This window comes from Gavialis gangeticus, unplaced genomic scaffold (genome assembly GCF_001723915.1).
Source record: "Gavialis gangeticus isolate Ggan-Ray unplaced genomic scaffold, GavGan_comp1, whole genome shotgun sequence".
NCBI classification, from domain to species: domain Eukaryota; kingdom Metazoa; phylum Chordata; order Crocodylia; family Gavialidae; genus Gavialis; species Gavialis gangeticus.
Genome location: NW_017729012.1, coordinates 6703155 through 6709593, shown reverse-complemented (window position 1 = coordinate 6709593; position 6439 = coordinate 6703155). Strand labels below are relative to the sequence as shown.

The window sequence follows — 6439 nt, the reverse complement described above, 5'->3', positions numbered from 1 at the left end:
GTCTCTGATGGCAGTGTCCCTGTCAGCTGTGTAACTACTTTCCCAACCATTGTAAGTCCAGTCTTTATTGTCTATAAAAAGAAAGAGACTCAATAAATAATATTTTAGAGCTGTTTTTCATATCTATGCCGAATTTTTCCCAACAAAATGAACATTGCAACTGGACTGCACCATACACCAGGAGCAGACACAATCAACTAAATATGTTGCCACATAAACCACATCAGACACTGCATATATTTGCACCCAATGCTAAAGTTTGATACGCGAGATAAACCTTTTTTATCCAAAAAGTTAAATGTATTTTCATATCTTTTACCAGGGGCTTCTAAAACATTATCAAAAAACAGAAGCAGTCACTGTAATGTGTCTCAGACATTACAATGATTTTTTTTTCTTTTTAAGCTAATATTTTAGTTGCGTATTCTAGAAGGCGCTGAGCAAACCCTCCAAAATTGAAGGTATTAGAGTTCATTGAGATTACAGTAAAAAGGGAGAAGTGATGGTGAATAGTGTGTGCAGCACAGAGCAAAGACAGAGATCATGTTTCTATAACCATATAGACTTGTTGCTCTGCTCTCACGTCAGACATAAATATAACAAAGTCTGTCCTCTATCTCATCCGAAAATGTTACCCCAGCGATAGTACAAAGCAGCAAATGGTTGATGCAGCCTAAATTAAGCAATACGGGGATCAGAAGTGCTACACAGAGAAATCCTCGGGACCAAACCACATTCAACTTATTCTACGTATGACCAGTCACGGTGACTATGACACAAACCAGTAAGACAAGAAGGATGTGGCCCCTGAGGGGTACAATGGGGAAGTATTCACTTTTTGTAGATCTATAACTGCTACCAATACATGAAATCAGAACAGCAAAATTAAAGGCTTCACCCTCACAGTACTGGAGCAGAAGACTATATGCACAGCATAAAAATCCATTTCCAATAACACGACTTACTGTACTGTGCATGTTTTCCAGGCATCACTTTGAAAAGTGGTTCCCTACACGGGCCTTTATACTTTATAGAAATTGGATATTTTTGGGGTGGGGGAAAGTGCAAGAAGGGAGGAGACAGCTTGGGTAAGAGATGGGCTAAAAGAATGAGAAAAAAATAAAGCTATCTATCTTTGCAGATTGCTGTTTAAATCTAAACTGCATCTCTCTGGACCATGGACTGAGCTTTATTTGCCTATAAAGCATCCAGCATATTATGATGCTATATAAATAAGAAATAATAATAGAAGAGTTCACAATGGAACAACAATGTAACAAACCAATTCTTAACTAAAAAGATGAGCAAAGCTGTATACTAAATTTCCAAAGAAAAAAAAAAAAAGACGACACAGAGCACAGACTGAAACCAAGAATAAGCCACAAATCAATTGCAACTGCTTTGTTTAGTGCTAAAAACTCAAACTGCAGTGATTAGAAAACACATTAGTGTTCATCAATTAGCAGCCAAACGTTTGTTTTAATAATTCATAGGAAATGACTTACACAAAGTCTGTTAGTGTGTTGTCAGGAAAACCTCTGAAGGACCAACAGAATTAGGCGCCACACTGTATTGACGGCAATATCTAGCCAGGAAGCCTGATTAACCTCTGAGGTGCCTCCGTTGATGTACTTACCCCATTAATGCTAATGGAGATGCTACCACTTAAAATCGAGCCAGGTCTTTATCAAAGGGATGCCTTTTGGTTTTAAAAGTCTTTAGTAATATCCTGCCATTTGCTTTTTATCCACTCTTTTTATACGCGCATCAACAAATGAGAATAAAACAAACTGAAACAATGGCACATTCAGAAGATGGAAAATAATATCCAGAAAACAATGGGATCTGAATGTTTCCACAAGACTGCACTCCAACGCATACACCATCTTTAACAAAGACTACAATACAGCTCAATAATGAAGAGCATACATGGCACATGGATACTTTATGCAGCAGGAAGGAGAAAGCATTACAGCCATTGTATGAAAAATAGCCAGAAAGACTGTAAAGCCAAGAACAGGCTAGAATATGCCTTTTTAAGAAAGTAACTGTACTATTACAGCAGATAAATTACATTACATACAGAAACAAGCATACTATTTAAGGCTTTCTAGAAAATAAATGCTGTATGCTTGCCTAGCAAACCAAACTACTGTCATATGCTATACTAGGCTGTGACAGCAAGATGGCTGAGAAGCAATAGGTGTCCAAAGATTCGGCCCAGTCCATTAGTACATAAATAACAGTGCAAAACCATTATGGCACTTACTGTCTTATGCTACATGTATATTTGAAAAAACTTCCCTCCTAATCTTTACCCTTTCCCATGCCATATCAGCTGTCCTCCCTATCCATTAGTGCTAATGGCCTTGCTCTCACATAAGCTGTTAGTACTCATTAAGAAGTTATCAGGTAACAAGAGAAAACAGATGCAGTTTTTGCCAAATCATTTTAGCACCTTGGGATTAGAAGACACCAAGAAAGAGTCAACTAAAGCAGTTATTAGGTGACAAGAAAACTTGGCTTATTATCTGATGTTAGACATTAGGCAGGGCATCAAAAATGCTGAACATTTAAATGAATTCAAGTTTGTATTTTATTTCTTCCCTCTTTTGGGATGGGTACTGACAGAGTGAATGCTAAGCGATGTGTTCATCCAAATGTTTCATTCAATGTTTTCTTGTAAATCGCTACGTGCAATGTTCAAATGAACAAACTTTTTGCGCAAGGAACAAAACCAGCATCTATAAACGCTCCCTTGCTCTTGCTCAGAAATCCCCAAAATCATTTTAATTAAGACAAATGTATGCACTTATCCTGCTTAATCTAAAAACGAGCACTTCCTTAATTAGCTGAGAAAATTTAAATGCATCATCCTGTGACTGCTAATCTATTTAGCTCCAACGAGGTTTGAATGACAAAGCAATAGATTGTTTCTATGTCTCACAAAGACCCTGAAATCAATATTAAAAAGTTGAATTTTTCCAAAGAAAGAACCTGTAAGGAGAAACAGGAACAGCTGAAAGAACAAAGGCGCTATTTATACAAATGTCATTGATAATAACATTCTGAATAATGTCATAATTCCGGATTTGACCAATTATAGACACAGAGTTAAAGCAAACTGTTGCCGAGCCCCTGAAATAAAGCGTCGCTGTTTCCTATCCGCAGTCTCGATGAGAACCAGATATACTGAAATACAGCCACAGAGGAAATGAGGACCTATTGGCAGCACATCCAAAGTGTGTGGAGGGATTGCCTACTAGGCCACCTAAGTCTGGATGAGGTACCACAAGGCCAAGCTAGATATCGCTGAGACAGAGTGAACTGAAATGGAGGATGAATGGACCTCATTCCTTGAGGATGTTTCGCCAGCAGCGGGAGGAACCTCAGAAGTCAGAATGATAGGGCCCAATAGTTATCTTATTAAACGTCGTGGTTTTCATCTGAAATTTGTAGCTTTTAATTAATGTGTGTAAAGTGATGTGTGGTTAACAATGTGTTAATTTTCTATTTCCAAGGACATGGCATTCAATCAAGCTATGGAAACGGTCGCTGCTGCGTTAGAATAACATTTATAGCAAGCAGACTCTAAACAAAAGTGATGAAATGAAAATAAGAGCAGGGAAGTACAAGCTTCACAACTGCAACAGCAGAAAACTAAGTTCATGAGACACGCATTCCCACTGGAATAGTGAAAACCAGGATGTTCAACACAAAACCTTTCTAGGCAGCTAAAACTCAGATGGATGTGCAATAAAATCATAATAGAGCAAGTTTACTTCTATTACTGTCAGGATAAAAAGGGAGATATTAACCCTTTGGCATCAGGACCCAGCATCTCATAATACGACTGTGGTTTCGAACTTGGTATGTAATGTTAACAGGGGAATTTCTAGCACTGCCAGCTAAAGGGATTAAGGATAACTGCTGAATTTGTTGATTAAACAGGAAGCCTGCTTCATAAGCTAAACCCCTGCACATCACATTAGGGGCAATAAAAGCTGCAAGCTGCCAATGTATAATTTTTCCCCCCAGTCAAATAAAATACAATTACAGTAAACATTTTGTGCCATCATTGAGCCCTTCCACAGAGGATTTCCAAGTGGGACCTCTCAGAGGTAGCCCTGTCTGCGGTAGTCTAACTAGGTTAAAGTGAATGGGGCACCAGGCCCCGGTACCAACTAGGAGAGGGCGCTGGAATCACCTCCCCAGGGAGTCCTGCACTGCCCCTGCCTGGCTATAAGGGCTGGGCAGGGGCAGTGCTGCACCAAGTAGTATCCCTAGGTGGGACACAGGGAGTGAGTGGACCTAGAGAAACAGTGCTCCCCATCCCCCCTGGGAGCCTTTGTCAGAGCAAGCACAACCCTGCACCCAATAAGTATGTACTGGGCAGCAAGGAGGGGTGGGGGTGGAAGCAAACTGGGCACTGGGGTTGGCTCTCAGGGAGGCCAGCCATAGGGATGCTGCTGCTGGAGTGGAGCTGATGCTGCTTCTGCAGCAGTGGCAGCATCTGCTACCACCCAGGAAGGTAAGCCTTCCCTTCCACTCACCCACATTTCTCCCCTCTTTCCCCGCCAGCTACAGTGGTCAGCAAACCCCCATGCTCCCCAACCCCAGGCACTCAATGAGCTTGCTATGCCTCTGCCTATTAGTGTTAGTCTTTCTGCTCAATTTTATCTCCTTCCTTTGCATGAAGGTTCCTCCTCTTGCCTCAATGAGAGGCTGGAAGCAGGCCAGGCAAAAGGCTGAAATACAAGGTCATTTGAAAAAAGAAGAATTTTTATGGGACCACTTCTGAACTCAAAAGTGACAGAGTAGGGAATAAAAAAGAGGATACCCACTTGAAAAGAAGCTAACACCTCTGCTGATCAAAGGAGGTGTATCCTAAACCAGTCCATGCTGATAAGATACAGTTGCAGTTGAGGCCTGAAAATGAAGGCTTACTTAAGCAAGCAATAAGGCTGATGGTGAGGTAATGGGAAGGGCAAAGGGTAATAGATATTTGGAGCATGTATTTGTCAATGAGGTAAATCAGCGTCTCAATTAGTAGGAAATTGCACATTACTACCCTAACATACGACTGTATGAAATCAGTGAAAACAGGGTTGTCAGTTTTGCCTCTCTGCATCCATTAGAACCGCTAACTTAAATGCAAGAATGACACATTAGTAAACAAGCAGTCTATAATATTTGCAGTTGCAGTGCTAAGCACGGTACATAAGCAGAGCAGACAGTGACAGTCCCCCCCCCACAAATTTATAGGCAAAAGACACGGAGGGGAATAGCACACAAGCATGCTGAACAATGGGACAGCTGCAAATGCAAGATAGTTCCACGGCTGTGGGGAGGAAGGAGGAAATATAGGAAAAACGCCTTCCACGATCCAAAACATCTAGGCAGCCCTTGCACTTTCTAGTATACTAATACTGAGACTAATACTGAGACAAACATGGAAGCTGCAATGGCTACTCCAACCAGGATGCCAACTGTATCATTCTCAACTCCAGCACCAGACAAGAGAGAAATCACCCAGGCCAACACTGTACAGCAGCAGCAGCCATAAGCTCCACATCTGGACCCAAATGATAGTGGTGACCCTCTTTTCCTAATGCTCCCATACAGCATGAGGCAAGGAATGGAGAAAAAGGTGCAACGTTCCAGCCTTCAGCCACTGGAGGTAAAGCGGGCAAAAGACCAGGGACAACCTGAAATGCCACTTCATCCTCCCAGCCATGCTTTACACAACTGGTCACAACCAACCACACTTTGGGAAATCCAAGAATTGGAAAGAGAAGCCTGGCACCAATGATATCCAGATACAAGTGAAGCTTCCCCTTCTGCCCTGCAGTATCAACCCAGAAGTCTTTTCCCAAATGCTAGAAGTTTAGTGGCATTTTTTGCTTTTGGCTGAATGCATAAAATGGACAAGGTTTAGTAGTGAATATTATCTAACAACTCTCTATCTCAGACTACTGCTCATGTTAAATAGGGGGGAACAAATGCAAGTATTTTGTCTACTTGCACCTATTAATGGAGATGTGTGATCATTATTTTCAAGTTTGTACGTACTGGGCTCAATGAAGGAACTTCTAGGTGAAATTCTCTGGCCTGTATCACACAGGAGGTCAGACTACATCATTATAATGGTCTCTGCTGGCTGTAAACCTATTAATTTATTTTCTTGTTTAGAGGCCTTTTTGGGCTTTATGTTCTGGCAGATACTCCCTGGCTGTATTTTCCAGTCCCTGGAACAAATAAATAAATAAAATTCACGGTTATCCTGTAAGGAATATTGGACACATGTTGTTTAGCTATATATAAGGTTTAACCATACTGTCTGTGGCTTGCTCTTCTCAAAGATATACCATTCCTTACTTTCTACTATGGGGTAGAATTAAGTGCATTGTAATTAAAAAAAAAAAAAAAAAAAAAAAAA

The 6439-nt window shown here is 40.8% G+C and overlaps 1 protein-coding gene across 1 annotated transcript in view; it reads right to left on the bottom strand.

Annotated features, from left to right (window-relative positions):
- The window catches only part of BCAS3 (BCAS3, microtubule associated cell migration factor), a 545610-nt gene that overhangs the window by 411947 nt on the left and 127224 nt on the right, over positions 1-6439 (bottom strand). The window lies entirely within an intron of this gene.